Raw genomic sequence first — 24,838 nt, 5'->3', positions numbered from 1 at the left:
CGCATGACGTAGATGTATGTGGATCTGGGAAGGCTTATAATATGGTAGCAAAAAGGGTCAGCAATAATCAATTCGGAGATGCAAAGTTGAATAAACGCTCAACGACAGTACTGTGCTGGTCCTAGGCTAGACTGTGCTAGAGACGCGAGCCTAGAACACCAACAAAATCACGACACGGCACGTAAACAAGGGAGGAGCACACTCTGAATTTTTTTGCACTTTTTTTCCTCTTTTTTTTTGCTCCGCAACAATTTTTTTCCGAATAAGTCTACAAATGGTCTGAAAACTGCCTAGCCAGAATTTTCCAGACTTAGTTTTTTTTTGAGTTTGGAACTATTTCTCTACTGCGGGTAGCACGGAAGTTGGGGAGTCCTTCTCTGTCACAACTCAGAGTATTGTGTGATCTGGAAATCCAAAATAGAGTAACAAAATACTGGACTCGGAATAGGACTGGACAACCTCCAGGCACCGGACATCCGGCCAGGACCCCTGACATCCGGCCCCTGGAGATCCACAAGGCCAGGCATCTGCAGAAGAAGCTACAGGGACCGGACATCCAGCGTCCAGCCCGGACATCCGGCCCCCACCGGAAATCCGGCCTAAATCCCGAACATTCGGCACTGGTGTTCAGGGAGCACAGACCCTTGCCCCGACAGCCCGGACATCCGGTGTTCGCCCCGGACATCCGGCGCCTCCCGAAACCGCGGACATCCGCCCCTCTGAGCGGACATCCGGCATCGCCCCTCAAGTGCACAGAAGAGTCAACTCCACTGGCCCGGACATCCGGCCCCTCCAGCCCGGACATCCGGCACCTTGTGAGCGCCCGAACATCCGGCCCGTCGCCCGGACATCCGGCGCCCTCTGCCTGTGTGCAGCTCATTTGTGTACCCCTTCGCCCTTTGACTATATATACTCCCTCATCCCGTACGTTCTAGGGTTAGCGTTGATTTAGCTCATTTGTGAGATAGAGCCTCGCTCATCCATCGGATCTCCTCCTCGTGAGAGACCGCGGCCTCTTCGGAGAAGAACCACTTGGATTCAAGGCCCATCTACGGGAAGATCCCCTCGTGGATTCAAGACCTCCTCTCGGAGAAGAAAGGCTACCTTTGTATCTTTCCTTTGTTGATTTTGAATCTTGTGCTACCTTAGGTGTTCGGTGATCTAGCACTTGTGTGATTGATTCCTTGTTGGTTTCGTGATTCCCCTTGTTTTCCCCGTGTTTCCCCTTTGTGCTTCTGCGTGTTCTTCATGATTCCCCGTAGGATCCACTCCAAACGTGAAAGATCGTCACCATAGGGTTCCGCCCTACATCATCATGGTATCATGAGCCACGTTGATCACGTTTTTGGAGCCCCTACCCCGTGTTTTCTAGCTTGATTTTGTTGTTTTCGTCCTAAATCCGAAAATCCCCACCAAAAATAGCCCCAAATTTTTTTTGTGATTTGTTGGTGTGATGAAGTTTTGTTGGATTTGATCCACGGATCTGCTTTGCATCAGGTTGATCTAGCTTTTCCCCATCTCTCCCATGATTTCAATCCACCAATTTGTCCGAATTTTGCCCTGAAGTTGCAATTTCTCCCGTGGAGTTCATCGTGTTCGTCCCCGATCCAGAGCCCGGACATCCGCCCCGTGTCCACCGGACATCCGGCAGCTAGCCCGAACATCCGTCCACTGGAAGCAGCAACTCCATCCCCCACGCCCATTTCCACATACTTTACCCAATTTTGCCCCGATGCCCACGCTTACTTCCGCAAACTCCAAACGTTTCCACAAACACCACCACCGCTCACCACTACCTCCTATGTCGATTTTGACACGTTTTGGTCTTTGAGATGTTGTGTTTCGGCTATATAGGTACGGTTCGGCGTCACCATAACCACCGCTCACCTCCATCGACTCCTCAGCATCGCCAAGGACAGTAACTTCGACGACATCTTTGTCATAACTTGCAATTGCATTGATACCCCACATGGCCTTACTTTTGCGTAGCTTACCCATCGAGAGTAGCCATTGAGTATTGCTGGCAAAGTGACTTGTGCACATTAGTGATCATACTCCATAGCATACATACCATAACACTGTGGTGCATATCTTGGAATCAACTTGTGTGTCACAAAGTTGTCATAGCATACACAATTACTATCTTGGTTCGTGAAGTTTTGCATGAGAAAAGAGCTCAAAAGTGAAAGAGCCACCCAAGCTTTTAAGCAAAGAGGAAAGATAAGCAAAGAGCTTATAACCAAGAACCATAGCATCATACTACATTAATATTGTCATATAAGATCATCTTGGATCATAGCACCGAAATACCATACATATAGCATACTTGGGATAGAGATCGTTGCATTTTTGCCTAGTAGGTTATGCACAAGCTCCGTATCCGCCTATTGTGCAATCGTGCTAGCGTCTCTCTAGTATTGTGCAACAAGAGCATTTTCGTGGATTCAACATTTTGGCTCACTTTTGGTTTGCACAATCCCATTTATCTATTTGTGTGTGTGTTTCTATGTTCCCCTACTTGCTTGGTCTACTTGTTGCATTTGCAAATTTGTGAATCTTTTCCAACATTATTGAATCTCGCTTTCAATTGCATCAAATTTTGTGCCACCATCCTAACCAAGCTCCACCATAAGCTTTTACTTGTGTAGGTGTTAGAACTGACAAGAATTGGTACCAATAGTGCTATTTCATTGTCCGCATTTGAGTGAACTTGATTCATCATCAACATCGGTCAAAGGTACATTGGTATAAGTTCTTCTCCTTCTACCACTCACATTTTGCTTGAAATGATGGATAGGCCAAGTAATTCTACCAACCCACTCTTCATCGAGCAAGATGACGACATGTCATCAAACGTCACCAAGAGCCACCTCTTTGGTGCACAACGAGCGTTGCATCAAGAGCAACAAGCAATGAACGACCGCATCGACAACCTCGCCACCGACTTGCGACTCTCCGAGCAACGTACAAGAGACTACTTCGACAACAAGCTCGACGCGCACAAGCAAGAGAACGATGCAAGAATGGACGAGATCCGCGCCTTGTTGGTGAACCGGCCTCCTTCTACATTGTCATACTCAAGACGGAGCCACTCATGTCGACACTCCGACGATTCCTTCTCCGGCTCAAGTACTCCGTCTTCGAACACTCTTCGACGAGCCGCGCGTCAAGACCGTCATGCATCCCGCAACCGGCTACACGTAAAGCGTCACAAGAGCAAGCCGATGAGAAAGTCCCTCGTCCTCAATCAAACCAAGTCGCTTTTGCTCAAGCTCAAGAACGACAACGACTATGGCGCCAAGAGGAAGAACGAGCACGTCTACACCAAGAGCAACAAGACGCCGAGGCTCAACGTCTTCAACAACAACAACGAGAAGCACAAGCTCTTGAGGCGGAACGTGCCCTTCAAGAATCAAGTTGAGCCATCGCCAACCGCAATCGCGAACAGCGCAATCAAGAGGAAGCCCTTAGAGAAGAAATCCAAGAGAGGAACTACCATCCACGTGTCCAACGTCAAGCTCCACAAGCTCCTTCACAAGCTCGTCAAGCTCCACCTCAACCTCAAGTTCAACAAGAGCAAGTTGATCATGGACTTCCTCCATGCCAAGAGCAACATGAGGATGAGTACCCTCCACGTCAAGGGCATTATCATCACCATCGCCAACAACACAATGAAGAGCAACGCTATGGCAAGCTCAAATTCACAATGCCCAAGTTCAATGGAAGCAATGATCCCGAAGAATACCTCTCATGGGCATTGAAGGTCGACAAAATCTTTCGTTTGCACAACTATGAGGAAGAGAAGAAGATCGCTATGGCATCACTTGAGTTCCAAGACTATGTGCTCATATGGTGGGAACAAGTCCTTGAGCGCCGACAAGCAAGAGGTGAACCTCCAATCACCACTTGGTCTCAAATGAAAGATGTCATGCGAGCACGTTTTGTGCCCACATACTACAACCGCGATCTCTTCAAGAAGCTACAATCCTCAAACAAGGAACAAAGAGTGTTGAAGAATACTACAAGGAAATGGAGATTGCCATGATTCGATCCAATGTCACGGAGGATGATGAGCAAACAATGGCACGATTCTTGAATGGACTCAATCATCCCATCAAGAAGATCGCCGACTTCCAACCCTACTCCAACCTCATTGAGCTCGTGCATCAAGCTACAAAGGCGGAACGTCAAGTGTAAGACGACTTCAAGTATGCCAAGTACTCATCCAAGACCTACGGCTCTCCAATAACCAAGCTTCAACAACTACTCCAACGTCGACATCAACCAAGCCTTCTCCAAGCAACGACGACAAGTCAAGTTACAAGGAAACTTCGGTAAGTTCAAGTCGTCTTCCTCCTACTACAAGCAACTTCAAACCGCATGCTTCGTCTTCTAGTCCGACCGATGAGACCGTCAAGACAAGCTCCTTCAACTGTTTCACTTGCGGCGGCCGAGGCCACAAGTCCTATGAATGCACAAACAAGCGCACCATGATCCTCAACGACGATGGCACCTACGACTCAATGAGTGAAAATGAAATGGAAGTTCTTGAGCAAGTGGCCATGCACCGACGCGTGAACGAGGATGAAGATGATCAAGTCTTTTGTGATGAAGATACGAGCACCGCTCTCGTTGTCTCCAAGGTCTTGACTCTTCAACATCAACAAGAAGAAGACCAAAGATGCCAAATCTTCCACACCAAGGCCGGCATCAATGGACGATCCGTCAAGGTCATCATTGATGGAGTTAGTTGCCACAACTTGGCAAGTGAAGAACTATGCTCCAAGCTTCAATTGGTAAAGAGGAAGCACCCGCACCCTTACAAGGTTCAATGGCTAAGTGACTCCGGCACTATCCGAATTGAGCATATGGTCCAAGTCTCCTTCAAAATTGGTGCATATGAAGACACTTTGGAGTGTGATGTGGTCCCAATGACCGTTTGCCACCTCCTTCTTGGTCGACCATGGCAATTCGACCGTGGTGTCATCCACAAAGGGCGTACCAATCACTATAGCTTCAAGATCAAAGGGAAGGAATATGTGCTACGACCTATGTCTCCTAGTCAAGTGATAGCCGACAAGCAAGCCACCCATCGTGGAGAGAAGAGTGAGAAAGTGATCCACCAAAAAGTGAGTGAGAGCCACAGGCCAAACTTGAGCGCCTCTTCGCATAGAGAGAAAAACCTCATACTATTTGTAACAAAAAGTGAGATGAGAGAAGTGTGTGAGAACCCATCGAGTGTGATGCACTTTGTCCTTGTGTGCAAGGATGGAGAACCAAAAACATACACCTCTAACAAACTACCTCTAGTGTTTCAATCTCTTTTGCAGGAATTCCAAGATGTTTTCCCCGATGAGCTACCTCCGGGTCTACCTCCTCTACGAGGCATTGAGCATCAAATCGACCTCATCCCCGGAGCGCCACTTCCAAACAAAGCTCCATACCATGTTAATCCCGAAGAAACCAAGGAGATTCAACGGCAAGTACAACAACTAATTGACAATGTTCATGTACGTGAAAGCTTAAGCCCTTGTGCCGTTCCGGCTATACTTGTGCCTAAGCCCGATGGAAGTTTCCGCTTGTGTTCCGATTGTAGACCTATAATGCTAAGCCCATATCATGTTAGGGCTATTTTGCAAACCCTTCGCAAGGAAAGCCTTTATGCAAACATGAAAAAGTGCACATTTGGTGTTGACAAAGTGGTCTTCTTGGGTTTTGTTGTATCTTCCAAGGGTGTCCATGTTGATGAATCTAAAATTGAAGCAATTAAAACTTGGCCCCAACCCACCAATTTGCAACAAGTGCGAAGTTTTCTTGGTCTTGCAGGGATTTTATCGCTGCTTTGTGAAAACTTTAGCACAATTTGCCGCTCCTTTGCATGCTTTGAGTAAGAAGAATACTCCTTTTGTTGGGGATCTTTGCAATTCCACCGCTTTTGATGAGCTCAAGTCTTTGCTTACTCATGCTCCGATTCTTGCTTTGCCCAACTTTGAGAAAACTTTTGAGGTTCATTGTGATGCAAGTGGTACCGGAATTGGCGGAGTTTTGATGCCATGAAAAACGAGCCATTGCTTATTTTAGTGAAAAACTTTCCGGTGCTCAACTTAACTATCCCATCTATGACAAAGAATTGTATGCTTTAGTGCGTGTGCCTACATGTTTGGGAACATTACCTTAGACCTCATGAGTTTGTCATCCATACCGATCATGAAACGCTTAAAGTACTTAAAAGGTCAAACTAAGTTGAACAAGCATCATGCCAAAATGGAGTGAATTATTGAATCTTTCCATATGTGATCAAGTACATTAAGGGTAAAGAAAATGTGGTTGCGTATGCGCTTTCACGCATATGCACGCTTGTCACTAAACTTAGTTGAATGTTATTGGTTTTGAGCACATCAAAGACGGTATATGCTATGATCCATCTTTTGCTATTCCTTATGCTAATGTTTGACGCACATATTCTTGGGAACCAATATTATTTCAAGGATGCATTATCTTATGAGAGCTAACATACTATGCATTCCCGAGTATTCTCTTCTTTGCTCCTTTTGCAAGAGCTCATGGGAGGCGGACTCATGGACAATTTGGACGCGACAAGACGTTCGTACGCTCTCCAAGAACTATTATGGCCCCAAGATGTTCCGATGACGTCTCACGCTTCACCACCCGATGCTCTACAGTCGCAAAGCTAAGTCTAAAGCTCAATCTCATGGTCTTTACATGCCTCTTCCTATTCCTTATCAACCTTGGGAAGACATTAGCATGGATTTATACTTGGTTTGCCTAGAACTCAAAATGCAAGGATTCCGTGTTTGTTATTGTGGACTGATTTCTAAGATGGCACATTTTCATCCCTTGCAACAATATAGACGATGCTTCACACGTTGCAAATCTCTTTTGTAGGGAATCTTGCGTCTCCATGGAGTTCCAAAGACAATCGTCTCCGACCGTGACGTCAAGTCTTGAGTTACTTTTGGAAGACCCTATGCACCAAGCTCGGATCAAGCTCTTGTTCTCATCCGCATACCACCCTCAAACCGACGGCCAAACGGAGGTGACGAACCGTACACTATCCACTCTACTCCGCGTGTTGATCAAGAAGAACATCAAGAGTGGGAGGAGTGTCTACCCATCGCCGAGTACGCCTACAACCATGCAAGACGTTCGACGACCGGCAAGTCCCCCTTCGAGGTCGTCTACGGCTTCAACCCGTTGTCCCCATTGGACATTCTACCTCTTCCTCTACAAGAGCGCACCAACCTCGACGCAAGTGCCCGTGCAAGCTACATCTAGAAGATGCATGAAGATACAAGACACACCATCGAGCGCCAAGTACAACGACTCGCGGCCAAGCTCAATGTCAATAAGCATCCCATGATATTCAACATTGGGACCTCGTGTGGCTACACCTTCGCAAGGACCGCTACCCCAACGAACGCAAATCCAAGCTTCTCCCTCGAGCCGACGGCCCTTCAAGGTACTAGCACGCTATAACAACAACGCTTACAGGATCGATCTCCCACGCGACAAGTACAACGTGAGCGACATCTTCAACGTCTCCGATCTCTCCCCATACCATGGTGATGAGGATTTCGATCCGAGGTCGGATCTTTCCCAAGGGGGGGGGGGAGATGATGGAGCATCCTTCGGTCATCCCCATGGACCTTCCATCGCCTCACCAAGCCTCAAGAGGACCCATGACTAGAGCACGTGCTAGAGCTCTCGAGACCGAGGTGACTTCTCTCAATGATATCTCTTATGATCCTCTCGACATGGCTACTACCTCAATCCGGAATGTTGTGCATGATTAGGTACCAAGAGGACCCTCCCGAGGATGCACGTGAAGATGGTCAAGACCCCAAGTCCGTGGAAGAAGAGAACCCATGGAAGAAGGCAAGGACAACCTCCAGGCACCGGACATCCGGCCAGGACCCCGGACATCCGGCCCCTGGAGATCCCAAGGGCCAGGCATCTGCAGAAGAAGCTACAGGACCAGACATCCGACGTCCACCCGGACATCCGGGCCCCCCACCGGAAATCCAGCCTAAATCCCGGACATCCGGCACTGGTGTCCAGGGAGCACAAAAGCTTGCCCGACAGCCCGATATCCGGTGTTCGCCCGGACATCCGACGCCTCCCGAAGCCGCGGATATCCGGCCCCTCGAGCGGACATCCGACGTTGCCCCTCAAGTGCACAGAAGAGTCAACTCCACTAGCCCGGACATCCGGCCCCTCCACCTGGACATCCGGCACCTCGTGAGCGCCCGGACATCCGGCCCCTCCAGCCTGGACATCCGGCACCTCGTGAGCGCCCGGACATCCGGCCCGTCGCCCAGACATCCGGCACCTGCTGCCCCCCGCGCAGCTCCATTGGGTCGTGACCCGTGTACCCCCTTCGCCTTTGACTATATATACTCCCTCATCCTGTACGTTCTAGGGTTAGCGTTGATTTAGCTCATTTGTGAGATAGAGCTCGCTCATCCATCGGATCTCCTCCTCGTGAGAGATCGCTGCCTCTTAGGAGAAGATCCACTTGGATTCAAGGCCCCTTTATGGGAAGACCCCCTCGTGGATTCAAAGACCCTCCTCTCGGAGAAGAACGGCTACCTTTGTATCTTTCCTTTGTTGATTTTGAATCTTTGTACTACCTTATGTGTTCGGTGATCTAGCACTTGTGTGATTGATTCCTTGTCGGTTTCGTGATTCCCCTTGTTTTCCCCCGTGGTTTCCCCTTTTGTGCTTCCGCGTGTTCTTCCTGATTCCCCGTAGGATCCACTCCAAACGTGAAAGATCGTCACCATAGGGGTTCCGCCCTACATCAATCACCCTACCAACATCCGTGACGGCAGCTCAGCCGCATTGGTCTAGACCCAACCATCGACGGATTCCACCTCACTCGAGTCTCATGGACGGCGGCAGTAGCCTGAAACTGCTTTATCAGGACAGAGTGCGCAAAATGGGCATCGACCCTTCAAGCATCAATCCCACCAAAAACCACCTTTAAAGGCGTAATTCCTGGAAGTGGTCTTCGGATCTCCGGATAACTTCCAAAGCAAAGAGTTAATCTTTGATATCGTCCTTTCCATAGTGGTTACACGCACTGCTTGGACGAACCACATTCGCTAGATTCAATGCGGTACCCACCTATGCATACCTCAAGCTCAAGATGCCAGGACCGCGCGGGGTCATAACAGTCAACGGAAACATGGACCGCTCTCTCCGTACAGAAGAGCATACTACAACCCTCGCGGCAGAAGTACAATGCGGCCTCCTCCGACAAACCACCAACCCGGCGACGACAACCTCAAGCACCGTCAAGCGAGTCCGGAGCACCCCGCAACAGGATCACCAGGCACACCAAGAGCACGACTAGCAGTCCAGCCTCCGCTCAAGCCCCATCAAAGCAGCATTCATGCACGCGTACACAATTACGCACTCAAATAACCGTGGGCATAGGCGGAGGCGCAGAAGTGACTCAGTCAACAGTGCGGTATAACCACAACATACCTTCATAACCCTCCCTTTTTATCTTTCAGGACACTGCTTTAGGGCAGCCTCTTCAGAAGAGCCGGATTGTCGGACTTACACAGGAGAGAAAACCAAGGAGGCAACAGGCTTTGCGCACAAAAGGAAATACCCAGGTGGAATCTGTTCACGATCGTTATACCTGTTTTATATACCTACATGCAGCCTGCCCTTGGATAGGACATGTTAAATAGTCCTATTTAATTCTGCTTAAACGCACCCACTGTAAACATACGCTTAAACGTATTATTCATCAATGCGAGATAACATATAGCGTCAGCTTATTATTCCTATTTGCGCATTTTTCTTACAAATGTTTATTTAATATTGCATCCGTACACCTTGGTACGATCAGTTTGCCAGGGGCTTCTTATGGCGCCTCATAATACGGCAAAACAAGTCCGAACACTTTCAACAGTGCGGCACCCCGAACTTATAGCACTATATGCATCAGCTCCGAATCACGTCTTGGGTCAATAGTTGGGTTTGCCCGGATCCCTTGTTTTGGTACCTTACGTTCCGTTATATCGGCTAAGGTAGCGCAGGGAGAACTACTGCGATTGTGTCGTGGTTCTTCCGGACGAGCACCTCAGTAGAGAAAGCCGAAAACTGACCGGCATGATGCGGCGAGAGCTGGTCGCTGTTCGAGAGGTCTTAAAATCCTTAAAGATTTTTTCCGCTTTAGGCAAGGAATCGGCCTTGTCCGATTTAGGCGTATATAGTGCCCCAATTCGGCCTTCCGAATTCTAGGGGCTTCGCCGAAATTTAAAATTGTAGACTTCTATGTCTAAGTGAAAGTTATAAAGCCGCATAGTCCGATTGCCTTGTTCCTGCGCCGGATACCTCCTTAAGGGACCAAAAATTTGGATAAAGAGTGTCCGGGTTTTCTAGGAACACCCTGGTACTAGTTAGATGGTGGCGGAAGCCGGCGACTGGCCTACTTTCAGAATTCTATAAAGAGCCGCACAAAAGGTAATATTTTAAATCAAAAAGTGCTACATAGCGCAAGTAACTTCGTCTTTATATTACAACAACGACAGAGGTACATTTACTCAAGGATCATGTCCTTGGTACATTCATCGGCCACGAGACGAGCGCCCTTCATAATGCCATCATATTATTTCTCGGGACAGCGATGCACCTTGCCCTCCGGCGGCCCATCCTTCACCAGCTTCTCCGCATCCAGCTTGCCCCAATGCACCTTCGCGCAGGCAAAGGCCCGGCGGGCACCCTCAATGCAAACGGATCGCTTGATAACTTCAAGCCGTGGACAGGCATTCACCATCCGCTTGATCAGGCCAAAGTAGCTAGTGGGCAAGGGCTCACCAGGCCACATCCGGACTATGAAATTTTTCTTAGCCACTTCGGCCGCCCTGTAAAGTTCCACCAACTGCTTCAGCTGGTCACTCAGAGGCACCAGGTGTTCGGTTCCAGCATACTGGGACCAGAATAGCTTCTCCGCTGAGCTCCCCTCCTCGGCACGGTAGAACTCCACAGCATCAGATACGCTGCATGGCAGATCTGCGAATGCCTCTGGAGAGCTCCGAATCCGGGTAAGTAAAAGAAATGTCTCCTCCACATGCTTGCTTTGCATAAAGAATGTCTTACCCGCCGCCATCTTCTTGGCCGCTTGGATTTCCTGATGTGCCTTTTCAGCTTCGGCCTTGGCATCTTGCACACTCGCAAGGGCCTTCGCAAGCTCAGTCTCTTTCATCTTAAGATCATGCTCCAAGGACTCGAACTTTTTGCCGAGCTCCTGGAGCTCTTGTTGTACCTCGCCCACTCTAGCATCTTGCTTCTCGCGCTCCTTCCGCTCTAGAGCCGCCTTGTCATCGGCCTCGGACAGCGCTTTCTTCAAAGACGCCAATTCGATGGTGGCCCCTATTACAAAGTCATGACGCTTTGTTGGTAGAATAACCATTTTTTTCTATCCTTCATTATATGCGAACGGGGTATCACCCACCTTTGTTCTCTTCGAGCTGCCTCTTCGTGAGGCCGAGCTCTCCTACACCTGCTCCAGGTCCCGTTTTAGTCCGGCGACCTCGGCTGTGCGGACAGCAGCGGCAAGCAGCACAGCCTGCTTATTCACATACACACTTACTATTAGACTCCTGCGGATTACAATTGACCCTCTGTTTGGCTTTTCTTTCCGAACACCAAACAGAGTATCAGGGGCTACTACCCATCGGGTGGTAATTTTACATATTTCTTACTTACGTCAAAGCCTGTCAGGAGGCTGGTGCAGGCTTCGGTTAGTCCGCTCTTGGCAGACAGAACCTTCTGAATCACCGCACTCATAAGAGTACGGTCCTCTTCGTCCATGGAAGCACCGCGAAGCGCTTCCAGCAGACTATCCGATGCCTCTGGTGTAACGGAAGTCATCGGCACGGACGGCTCGCCCTCCCTAGCGAGGGGCCGCTTGCCCGCATCCGGAACCATCGAAGGTTCCGGCACGGTATCCGGCTGAGAGCCCAGCTTGCTGCGGCTCTCATCGGCACGATCCGCGGGGATCTTGAACCCCGCGTGTCCGACATCTGGAATTCCGCATTAGGGTGTCTCCAAAGTCACCTCCCCCCGCTCTGGGAGCTTTTGGGACAACACCTCTGTGTCATCCGCAGGCTGAGGAGTAGTGGCCGTCGGGAGCGAGGTCATCACCGAGTCACTCAAGGACCCATCCGAAGATGATACCTCGGGATGGACCCTGGCCGGACTGCATATATGTTCGGTGTTATAACAAGACTATGAAGCAAAGTTGCACTAAAGTACGATGGAGTGCAGAGACTTACAATCTCGCCAGGGGCTTCCCCCTGGGCAGCCACTCTTCCTTGCTGTGAGCGGCCATGGTGGAGTAGTCCGGAAGGGACGCCTTTCCCTTCTTGGACGTCCTGGCCTCCACCTCTGGGGCGGCTTTCCTCTTCTTCTCCTCCCAGTGCGGGGATGCAGAATTTCTTCGTGTTTCCCCTCGCCTCCGCAGGAGGAATCTGCCTCGTCGTCTTCGGATGACGAGGGTATGACGGCCTTGCACTGGGGGCCTTTCCCGGCCCCTTGGTCTGCATTCTTAGGCCCTCCATCCTCTCCGGATGGGGAGGCCCCCTCCCCTTCTTCCTCCCCTTAGGGAGAGGAGTGTGCCTCATCGTCTTTGGACGAGGCGTCCGGTACGACCTTACGCCAAAGACCCTTCCTGGTCCCCGGGACCTTCTTTTCCGGCGCCTTGTAGGGCGTCGGGACTAGCATCTCCGTCAGGAGAGCATCGGGTGGACCTTCTGGCAGCAGAGCCGGATAGTCAATCCGCTCAGCTGTCTCCACATAATCCTGGTCAAATATACACTATTACTTAAGACTCCCCCATGAATATATTGGGAAGAACTGAATCCAGTGGTAGTTAGAAAACTCATCGGACGAGGGGGCCATGCGGCATGAAGTCCACGGTCCTCGGATGTGGGAGGAGGTACTTAGGAGGCCTTGAATAGCGCCTTCCATGGGTCTTTGTGCGTCATGCCGTAGAGCTTTCGAAGCATCTGGTGTTCGGCCGGGACGAACTCCCATAGGTTAAATACCCGCCTTTGGCACGGAAGAATCCGGCGGATAAGCATGACCTGGACCACATTGACAAGCTTGATGTTCTTATCCTTCATATTCTTGATGCAGTTCTGGAGTCCCGGTCAGCTCTGCAGGTTCGCCCCAGGCCAGGCCTGATGTAGGGTAGAACCCTAGGAAGGACCTTTTCACACTTGGAGGGGGAAAAAGGAGAGAAATCACAAGAACAACAAGAACACAAGGATGAACACAAAGAGATAATCACTCCAACAATTCCTGATTACACATCCACTAGAGTAACAACACAAGATCCACAAGTCTCAAACACAATCAAAGGAAAGATACAATGGCAAAGTTCATCCCAAATCCAAAGGAAGAGGGGTCTTGGTGGTAGTCTTCTCCCAATGGAGGTCTTGAAATCCTCAAGGATTCTTCCCTAGGGGGTCTTGATCCTCAAAGAGGGAAGGTGATGGAGCAAAGCTCACCAAGATCTCATCTAATACTTTGCTAACCCTAAACATGGCCCTAGGTACGGAATATATAGGCTTGTGGTCGAAGGAGAAGAAGTGGAGCCGAAGAAGCCATCTCAGCCGTCCATCCTGGGAGGATCGTGCCCACGGGGTAAGTTGGGCCCGTGCGCACGGGGGTCCCGTGGGCCACGGTAAAAGCCCGTGCGCACGGGGTGCTCCAGTGCCGGTTTCCTGTGTAGCCCGTGGACACGGGGTCTCGGGGGCCCGTGCGCACGGGGTCGCCTGGGACTTGCTGTTTTGCTGCTGTTGCACTCCGTCTTGATCCGTACGGCCTTGGGGTGGTTCTCCTTCTCCTTGGGAATGCTCCTGAGCTTCTTGGTGATGTTCCACTTCATACCTAAGGAGGCATAGCATATTTTGGTGAGGTAGTAGACATGTTCCATTTGTGTCCATATGCAAGTCTAGTAGGAAGGAGTTCACCTCGGTTTCCAAAGCACGTGCTCTAGCTCCTGTCATGGGTCCTTGTGGGATTGGATGTGTCGATGTAGAGTCCATGGGGATGATGGAAGGATGCTCTGCATCATCTCCCCTCCCTTGCGGAATATCCGACCTCGGATCTAAATCTTCATCACCATGGAAATGCGAGAGGTCTTTGACGTTGAAGATGTCGCTCACGTTGTACTTGTCTCGTGGGAGTTCAATCTTGTAGGCATTGTCGTTGTAGCGTGCTAGCACCTTGAATGGTCCATCGGCTCGAGGTAGTAGTTTGGACTTGCGTTCATTGGGGAAGCGGTCCTTGCGAAGGTGTAGCCACACGAGATCACCTATGTTGAAGATCATTGGTTGTTTGTTGACGTTGAGCTTGGTCGCTAGTCGATGTACTTGGCGTTCGATGATGGTCCTTGTATCTTCATGCATCTTCTTGATGTAGCTTGCTCGAGCACTCGCATCCATGTTGGTGCGCTCTTGTAGAGGGAGAGGTAGAATGTCCAATGGGGACAATGGGTTGAAGCCGTAGACGACCTCGAAGGGGGACTTACCAGTAGTCGAATGTCTTGCACGGTTGTACGCGTACTCGGCGATGGGTAGACACGCCTCCCACTCCTTGATGTTCTTCTTGATCAATACGCGAAGTAGAGTGGATAGTGTCCGGTTTGTCACCTCCGTTTGGCCGTTGGTTTGAGGATGGTATGCGGATGAGAACAAGACCTTGATTCCGAGCTTGGCGCATAGAGTCTTCCAAAAGTAACTCAAGAACTTGACATCGCGGTCGGAGACGATTGTCTTTCGTACTCCATGGAGGCGCAAGATTTCCCTACAAAAGAGATTTGCAATATGTGAAGCATCGTCTATCTTGTTGCAATGAATGAAATGTGCCATCTTAGAAATCGGTCCACAACAACAAACACAGAATCCTTTCCATTTTGAGTTCTCAGCAAACCAAGTACAAAATCCATACTAATGTCTTCCCAAGGTTGATAAGGAATAGGAAGTGGCATGTAAAGACCATGAGATTGAGCTTTGTACTTAACTTTGCGGCATGTAGAGCATCGGGTGGTGAAGCGTGAGACGTCGCAGAACATCTTGGGCCAAAAGTAGTTCTTCGAGAGTGTGGCGAAAGTCTTGTCGCGTCCAAAGTGTCCCATGAGTCCGCCTCCATGAGCCTCTTGCAAAAGGAGCAAACTAAGAGAAGACTCAGGAATGCATAGTTTGTTAGCTCTCATAAGATAACGATCCTTGATGTAATATTGTTCCCAAGATGTATGCATCAAACATTTAGCATAATGAGGTGCAAAAGATGGATCATTAGCATACAAGTCTTTTATGTGCTCAAAGCCAATAACATTCAACTCAAGTTTAGTGACAAGCATGCATATGCGTGAAAGTGCATCGGCAACTACATTTTCCTTACCCTTAATGTACTTGATCACATATGGGAAAGATTCAATAAATTCACTCCATTTGGCATGACGCTTGTTCAACTTAGTTTGACCTTTTAAGTATTTAAGTGTTTCATGATCGGTATGTATGACAAACTCATGAGGTCTAAGATAATGTTCCCAAACATGTAGGACATGCACTAAAGCATACAATTCTTTGTCATAGATGGGATAGTTAAGTTGAGCACCGGAGAGTTTTTCACTAAAATATGCAATTGCTCATTTTTCTTGCATCAAAACTCCACCAATTCCGGTACCACTTGCATCACAATGAACCTCAAAAGTTTTGTCAAAGTTGGGCAAAGCAAGAATCGGAGCATGAGTAAGCAAAGATTTGAGCTCATCAAAAGCGGTTTATTGCAAAGTTCCCCAAACAAAAGGAGCATTCTTCTTACTCAAAGCATGCAAAGGGGCGGCAATAGTGCTAAAGTTTTTCACAAAGCGACGATAAAAGCCCGCAAGACCAAGAAAACTTCGCACTTGTTGCAAATTTGTGGGTTGGGGCCAAGTTTTAATTGCATCAATTTGAGTTTCATCAACAAGGACACCCTTGGAAGAGACAACAAAACCCAAGAAAACCACTTTGTCAACACCAAATGTGCACTTTTTCATGTTGGCATAAAGACTTTCCTTGCGAAGTGTTTGCAAAACAAGCCTAACATGATCAAGATGCTCTTTCATGGTTTTGCTAAACACAAGAATATCATCGAAGTAAACCACAACAAAGACTCCAATGTAAGGTCGAAGTACATGATGCATGAGACGCACAAAAGTACCGGGAGCCTCCGATAAACCCATAGGCATGACTAACCATTCATATAAGCCAAATTTTGTTTTGAAAGCAGTTTTCCATTCATCACCTTCTTGTATGCGGATTTGATAATAGCCACTCTTAAGATCAATTTTTGAGAAAAAGTTGGCTACACTAAGTTCATCAAGCATACCATCTAAGCGAGGAATGGGATGCCTATAGCATATGGTGATAGCATTTATAGGTCTACAATCGGAACACAAGCGGAAACTTCCATCGGGCTTAGGCACAAGTATGACGGGAACGGCACAAGGGCTTAAGCTTTCACGTACATTACCGTTGTCGATTAGTTGTTGTACTTGACGTTGAATCTCCTTGGTTTATTCGAGATTGACACGGTATGGAGCTTTGTTTGGAAGTGGCGCTCCGGGGATGAGGTCGATTCGATGCTCAATGCCTCGTAGAGGAGGTAGACCCGGAGGTAGCTCATATGGGAAAACATCTTGAAATTCCTGCAAAAGAGATTGAAACACCAAAGGTAGCTCGTGAGTGGTGTTAGTTTTTGGTTCTCCATCCTTGCACACAAGGACAAAGTGCATCACACTCGATGGGTTCTCACACACTTCTCTCATCTCACTTTTTGTGGCAAATAGTATGAGGTTTTTCTCTCTAGGCGAAGAGGCGCTCATGTTTGGCTTGTTGCTCTCACTCATGTTTTGGTGGCTCACTTTCTCACTCTTCTCTCTATGGTGGGTGGCTTTCTTGTCGGCTATCACTTGACTAGGAGACATGGGTCGTAGCACATATTCCTTTCCTTTCGTCTTGAAGCTATAGTGATTGTTACGCCCATTGTGGATGACACCACGGTCGAATTGCCATGGTCGACCAAGAAGAAGGTGGCAAACAGTCATTTGGGACCACATCACACTCCAAAGTGTCTTCATATGCACCAATTTTGAAGGATACTTGGACCGTATGCTCAACCCGTATAGTGCCGGAGTCACTTATCCATTGAACCTTGTAGGGGTGCGGGTGCTTCCTCTTGACCAATTGAAGCTTGGAGCATAGTTCTTCACTTGCCAAGTTGTGGCAACTACCTCCATCGATGATGACCTTGATGGACCTTCCATTGATGCCTGCCTTGGTGTGGAAGATATGGCATCGTTGTTCTTCTTCTTGTTGATGTTGAAGTGTCAAGACCTTGGAGACAACGAGAGCGGGGCTCGTATCTTCATCACAAAAGACTTGATCATCTTCATCCTCGTTCATGCGCCGGTGCATGGCCACTTGCTCAATAGCTTCCATTTCATCTTCACTCATTGAGTCGTAGGTGCCATCATCGTTGAGGATCATGGTGCGCTTGTTGGTGCATTGGAAGGACTTATGGCCTCGGCCGCCACATGTGAAGCACGTGATTGAACTTGTCTTGACGGTCTCATCGGTCGGAGTAGAGGAAGAAGCACGCGGCTTGTACTTGCTTGTATTAGGAGGGAGACGACTTGAACTTAACGACGGTTTCTTGTATGTTGTCTTGTCGTCGTTGCTTGGAGAAGGCTTGGTTGAAGTAGATGTTGGAGGAGTTGTTGAAGCTTGATTGTTGGAGAAGCCGTATGTCTTGGATGAGTACTTGGCGTACTTGAAGTCATCTTGCACTTGATGTTCCGCCTTGGTCGCTTGATGCACTAGCTCAATGAGGTTGGAATAGGGTTGGAAGTTGGCGATCTTCTTGATGGGATGATTGAGTCCATTCAAGAATCGTGCTATTGTTTGCTCATCATCTTCCTTGACATTGGCTCGAATCATGGCTATCTCCATTTCCTTGTAGTATTCTTGAACACTCTTTGTTCCTTGCTTGAGGAGTTGTAGCTTCTTGAAGAGATCACGGTTGTAGTAGGTGGGCACAAATCATGCTCGCATGACATCCTTCATTTGAGCCCAAGTGGTGATTGGAGGGTCACCTCTTGCTTCTCGGCGCTCAAGGACTTGTTCCCACCATATGAGGACATAGTCTTGGAACTCAAGTGATGCCATTGCGATCTTCTTCTCTTCCTCATAGTTGTGCAAACGAAAGATTTTGTCGACCTTCAATGCCCATGAGAGGTATTCTTCCGGATCATTGCTTCCATTGAACTTGGGCATGGTGAATTTGAGTTTTCCATAGCGTTGCTCTTCATCTTGATAGCGGTTGCGATATCGCTCTTGCCTTGGAAAGTCCTCGAATGCTCGTTCCTCATGATGTCTCTCTTGGTGTGGAGGAGGGTCTTTAAGCACTTGTTCCACTTGGTGTTGCTCTTGTTGCACTTGGGGTTGAGGTGGAGCTTGACGAGCTTGGGGAGGAGCTTGAGAAACTTGACGGTGCACACGTGGTTGATAGTTCCTCTCTTGTATTTCTTCTCGAAGGGCTTCCTCTTGATTGCGCCGTTCGCGATTGCGGTTGGCGATGGCTCGACTTGATTCTTGAAGGGCACGTTCCACCTCAAGAGCTTGTGCTTCTCGTTGTTGTTGTTGAAGTCGTTGGGCCTCGGCGTCTTGTTCCTCTTCGTGTAGACGCGCTCGTTCTTCTTCTTCTTGACGACAAAGACGTTGTCATTCGTGAGCTTGAGCAAAAGCGACTTGGTTTGCTTGAGGACGAGGAACTTGCTCATCGACTTGCTCTTGTGGATGCTTGACATGTAGCGGGTCGCGAGATGCATGACGGTCTTGACGCGCGGCTCGTCGAAGAATGGTCGATGACGGTGTACTTGAGCCGGAGAAGGTGTCGTCGGAGTGTCGACTTGAGTGGCTCCGTCTTGAGTAGGGAGAAGTTGAAGGAGGCCGGTTGACCAACAAAGCTCGGATCTCATCCATTCTTGCATAGTTCTCTTGCTTGTGCGCGTCGAGCTTGTTGTCAAAGTAGTCGTATGTACGTTGCTCGAAGAGTCACAAGTCGGTGGCGAGGTTGTCTATGCGGTTGTTCATTGCTTGTTGCTCTTGATGGAGAGCTCGTTGTGCACCAAAGAGGTGGCTCTTGGTGACGAAGGATGACATGTCGTCGTCTTGCTCGATGAAGAGTGGGTTGGTAGAAGAACTTGGCCTATCCATCACAAGACAGTGGTGGTGAGTAGGAAAATGAGAGGACAAAACCAAAGTTACCTTTTCCGAAGATTGTGGATGTAACAAGTACAATCCCACGTGATGTTACAATAGGGGAATTGGTACCGGGAATTGTTTCTCACACTTACAAGTAAATGGTCTATGGAGGAGCTTGGTTAGGAAAGGCACAAATAATTCAAGCAAATGTTAGTCAAGATGTTGATAAAGTTGAGAAGATTCACAAATGGCAAATAAGACAAATAGATCATCCTCCCAATATAACACGAGGAACACACACATGGAAGATAAATGGGATCCGCACAACCAAGGAATGAGCTCGAAGATATCGATACACGGGAAAAGCTCTTGTCGTACAGATACTAGAGAGACGCTAGCTCGATTGCACTAATGGGATAGATAAGCTAGTGCACCAACCTAATAGAGAATCTACTCGTCTCACTATCCCAAGTATGCTTATGTATGTGGTGACAAAGATGATGCACGTATGCTAAGGCTCGATGCTATTGCTTATAAGCTCTTTGCTTCTCTTCTCTTTTGCTTAAAAGCTTTTTATCCTTTTTTTCAACTATGCCACGATGCTTGATATGCGAGCCACACAATGAGGTAACAAGTAGTAGATGCACGGGATGGACGGAACACTAAATGGTGCACTAAGACGTGGCCCGGCAATACTCAACAAGCTAGTCTCGATGGGTAAGCTACGCAAAAGGGCTCAAAGCTATCAAGTTAATGGCAAGGGAGTACAAGTTGTCGTCGAGGTTACCGTCCTTGCTTACGGTCGAAGATGATCTTGTTGAAGCCGAAGTATTGTCCGAGTCGATGATTGGTGGCGATGATGATGCCAACTTGCGCCTAAGTAGCTGAAACACCTTAGTACACAAGAGAAATCGCAACCGAACGCTCAACAAACACGTGGAAAGGTGCGGAAGAACACGAGAGGTGGTGGTGAAACAAAATGAGAAAAACAGAAAAGTGGCCGAAAATTTCTGTATGGCCCGTGCGCACAGGGTAAGTGAGGCCCGTGTGCATGGGGTCCCATGTGCACGGGGTCCCGATGGCCCGTGTGCACGGGGGTCTCCCGAGAGCGGATGAACTTCTATGATTTCATGGAGATTGCAAATTTTTGGCCAATTCCAATGGGGGATGGGTGGGGATGATGGTGGAGGGGTAGATCCACTTGCCAAACACCAAATTCGTGGATCAAATCAACCAAATCTCACAAGATCAACAAATTGCAAGAAAAATTTTTGGGGCTATTTTTGGTGGGGATTTTCAGATTAGGACAAAAAACAACAAAATCAAGCTAGAAAGTGGAAGGTAGGGACTCCAAGATGTGAATCAACGTGGCTCATGATACCAAATGATGTAGGGTAGAACCCTAGGAAGGACCTTTTCACACTTGGAGGGGGGGGGGAAAGGAGAGAAATCACAAGAACAACAAGAACACAAGGATGAACACAAAGAGACAACCACTCCAACAATTCACGAGTACACATCCACTAGAGTAACAACACAAGATCCACAAGTCTCAAACACAATCAAAGGAAAGATACAATAGCAAAGTTCATCCCAAATCCAAAGGAAGAGGGGTCTTGGTGGTAGTCTTCTTCCAATGGAGGTCTTGAAATCCTCAAGGATTCTTCCCTAGGGGGTCTTGATCCTCAAAGAGGGAAGGTAATGGAGCAAAGCTCACCAAGATCTCATCTAATACTTTGCTAACCCTAAACATGGCCCTAGGTACGGAATATATAGGCTTGGGGTCGAAGGAGAAGAAGTGGAGCCGAAGAGGCCATCTCAGCCGTCCATTCTGGGAGGCCCGTGCGCACGGGGGTCCCATGGGCACGGTACAAGCCCGTGCGCACGGGGTGCTCCAGCACCGGTTTCCTGTGTAGCCCGTGGGCACGGGGTCTCGGGGGCCCGTGCGCACGGGGCCGCCTGGGACTTGCTGTTTTGCTGCTGTTGCACTCCGTCTTGATCCGTACGGCCTTGGGGTGGTTCTCCTTCTCCTTGGGAATGCTCGTGAGCTTCTTGGTGATGTTCCACTTCATACCTAAGGAGGCATAGCATATTTTGGTGAGGTAGTAGACATGTTCCATTTGTGTCCATATGCAAGTCTAGTAGGAAGGAGTTCACCTTGGTTTCCAAAGCACGTGCTCTAGCTCTTGTCGTGGGTCCTTGTGGGATTGGATGTGTCGATGTAGAGTCCATGGGGATGATGGAAGGATGCTCCGCATCAAGGCCCTTCCTTTCCCAGGAGGTGAGCCGCGTGGGAGTTCCGGATCGGAATTCGCGGGCCACCGCCCAGTTGGCGTCGCACGGCTCAGTGATGTAGAACCACCCCGATTGCCACCCTTTCACGGTCTCCGTGAAGGAGCCGTCAAGCCAGGTGACATTAGGCATCTTGCCCACCATGGCCCCTCCGCACTCCGCTTGCTGGCCGCTCACGATCTTCGGCTTCATGCAGAAGATTTGTAGCCACAAACCGAAGTGAGGCTTCATGCGGAGGAAGGCCTCGCACACGACGATAAACACCGAGATGTTCAGGATGAAATTTGGGGCTAGATCATGGAAATCTAGCCCGTAATAGAACATGAGCCCGCAGACAAAGGGATGAAGTGGAAACCCCAGTCCACGGACGAAGTGGGCGAGAAACACGACCCTCTCGTGCGGTTCCCAAGTCGGAATGACCTGCCCGTCGTCCGGTAGCCGGTGCGCGATGTCTGCGGCCAAGTATCCGGCCGCCCGAAGATTCGCGATATGCTTCTTGATGCGGAGCATCCCACGTTCATCCCCATGTACACTCCGACTACTATCCAAGCCCCAAGAGGACATATGACGAGACCTCGAACATACGCCATTGGACACAAGGTGAATTCACTCCTCTTCGAACTGTCACTTTCCCCATGTGAGACATGGCTACTACCTCATGCATGGACCTTGCATACACTCAGGTACAATCAAGATGACCATGGAGAATCCAAGGATCAAGGCCAAGCATGGAAGAGGAGAAGGAAGAACAAGAATGGAGCAAGACAGGACTTGCCCGGATCATCCGGACACCCAGCCGGACGATTCGGACCGAGCACGGATGATTCGGACGACCACCCGGACGATCCGGCTAACGTGCCCGAAGACACCCGAAGCTACTCGACGAAGCCGGATCATCCGGACGGTCACCCGGATCATCCGGACCCCCGACACCCGGATCATCCGGGACACCATCCGGATCATCCGGGCCCTGCCTGTGTGCGTGACTTGGGCCGAAGCCCGTGTGCCCCTTCGCCCCTCACTTAACCCTTCGTGGCTTAGCACTATAAATAGACCTCCTCCTCCCCATTTTGAGGGTTAGCATTGGTTTAGCTCATAGTTTGTGTGAGAGCCTTGCTCGTCCACTTGGTTACTTCTCCTCGGAGCTCACGACCTCTTCGGAGAAGATCCACCAAGCGGATTCAAGACCCCTTCAAGGGAAGACATTCAAGACCTCCTCACGGAGAAGAACGGCTACCTTTGTATCTTTCCTTTGTTGATTTTGAATCTTGTGCTACCTTATGAGTTCGGTGATCTAGCCCTTGTGAGATCGATACTTGTCGGTTGAGTGATTCTCTTGTTTCTCTCGTGTTTTCCCCTGTGTTTTCCGCGCGTTCTTCGTGTTTCCCGGTAGGATCCACTCCAAACGTGAAAGATTGGCCCCTAGGGTTCCGCCCTACATCATCTTGGTATCATGAGCCACGTTGATCACGTTTTTGGAGCCCCTACCCATCGTTTTCTAGCTTGATTTTGTTGATTTCGTCCTAAATCCGAAAATCCCCACCAAAGTAGTCCCAATTTTTTTTGTGATTTGTTGGTTTGATGATGTTTTGTTGATTTTGATCCGTGGATTTGCTTGGTTTCAAGTGGATCTACCATCTCCCCAAGTTTCCCCACCTTCCATCCACAAAATCTCCTCAATTTTGCCCCAAAAATCATCCATTTCCGCCAAAAATTTCGTCCCCGAGAGGAAATCCCGAGCAGTTTGACCTGCCCGGATCATCCGGACCTTCTCCCGGATCATCCGGATCAGCTGGACCCTCTCCCGGACGTCCGGATAACCCACGCGCCCGAATTCCTAAACCGGAGCTGACGAACCCGGATCATCCGACAGTACTCCCGGATCATCCGGACCAAGCCCGGATCATCCGGACCTCCTCCCGGATGTCCGGTTAACCCTGACACTCCTGCGGCTGAAATTTTGTTTTGGTCATAACTAATTCATCCAGAGTACGACTTTGATGTTCTTTAGCTCATTTTGAAGCTATTGACATCCCCCATCCCACAAAAATACCACTAACACCATTTGACACCATCAAATTTTCGGAATTTTGGGATCTTTGCCTAGGGCTTCCACCACATCATCCGCACTACCACCACCACTTCCGCAACCTAACTGATGTAGGGTGGAACCCTATGTGGACGATCTTTCACGTTTGGAGGGGATCCTACGGGGATTCACGAAGAACACGCGGAAGCACAAAGGGGAAACACGGGGAAAACGAGAGAGAGAATCACTAAACCGACATAGAATCAATCACACGAGTGCTAGATCACCGACAACATAGAGTAACATAAGATCCACGATCAACAAAGGTAAGGATACATAGGAACAGTTCTTCTCCGTACGGAGGTCTTGATGGTCTTCCCTAGAAAGGGGTCTTGAATCCGCTTGGGGGATCTTCTCCGAAGAGGTCCTGAGCTCCGAGGAGAAGTAACCAAGTGGATGAGCAAGGCTCTCACACAAAATATGAGCTAAACCTATGCTAACCCTCACTAGGAGGTGGGGGCGTCCTATTTATAGTCTTAGTGCAAATGGAAGTCAAAGTGAAGGGACACAAGGGCTCCAGCCCGTAGGTGCGGTCACTCAGGTGCAGGATGTCCGGAAGACATCGGACGTCCGGAGGCTCAGGACGGTCCGGACATCCGGCAGAGCTAGGACGTCCGTAGATTCAGCTCTGTCTTGGTTGCGTCGGACGTCCGGAGAGGGTCGGTCTTCCGGAGCTTCTGTATGGACCGGACATCCATAGGCTGTCGGCGTCCGTAGTTTTGGCTCGGGTGCTTGTCGCCCGGTCGTCCGGGGCGTCTCAGACTTCCGTAGATTTGGTTCGGGTGGCCAGGTACCGGACGTCCGGAGGGCTCGGTCGTCCGTGTCCAGGGACTCGTTGGACGTCCGGACTTGGTCGGTCGTCCGACGCCTGTAGCTTCCACGGCAGCTCTTCTTGTCCATCATTCTTGGGGTCCTCGCCGTCTTGGCTCGTGTATGTAGCTGTTCCGTGGCTCGCTTCCAGGCACCTGATCACACACAGAGTTTCCGAATGAGGTAGTAGCCATGTCTCGCGAGTAGGAAGAGGGAGTTCGGAGAGGAGCGAGTTCACCTTATCTTCAATAGCCTTAGCTCGGGCTCGTGTCATGGGTCCAAGTGTTGTTGAGGGAGATGTAGGCACGTCCATTGGGATGAGCGAGGGATGCTCCGCGTCATCTCCCCCCCC

Source organism: Triticum aestivum, chromosome 1B (genome assembly GCF_018294505.1).
Source record: "Triticum aestivum cultivar Chinese Spring chromosome 1B, IWGSC CS RefSeq v2.1, whole genome shotgun sequence".
NCBI lineage: Eukaryota > Viridiplantae > Streptophyta > Magnoliopsida > Poales > Poaceae > Triticum > Triticum aestivum.
The sequence above is the reverse complement of the archived record's forward strand: the minus strand, read 5'-3'. Positions refer to the sequence as shown.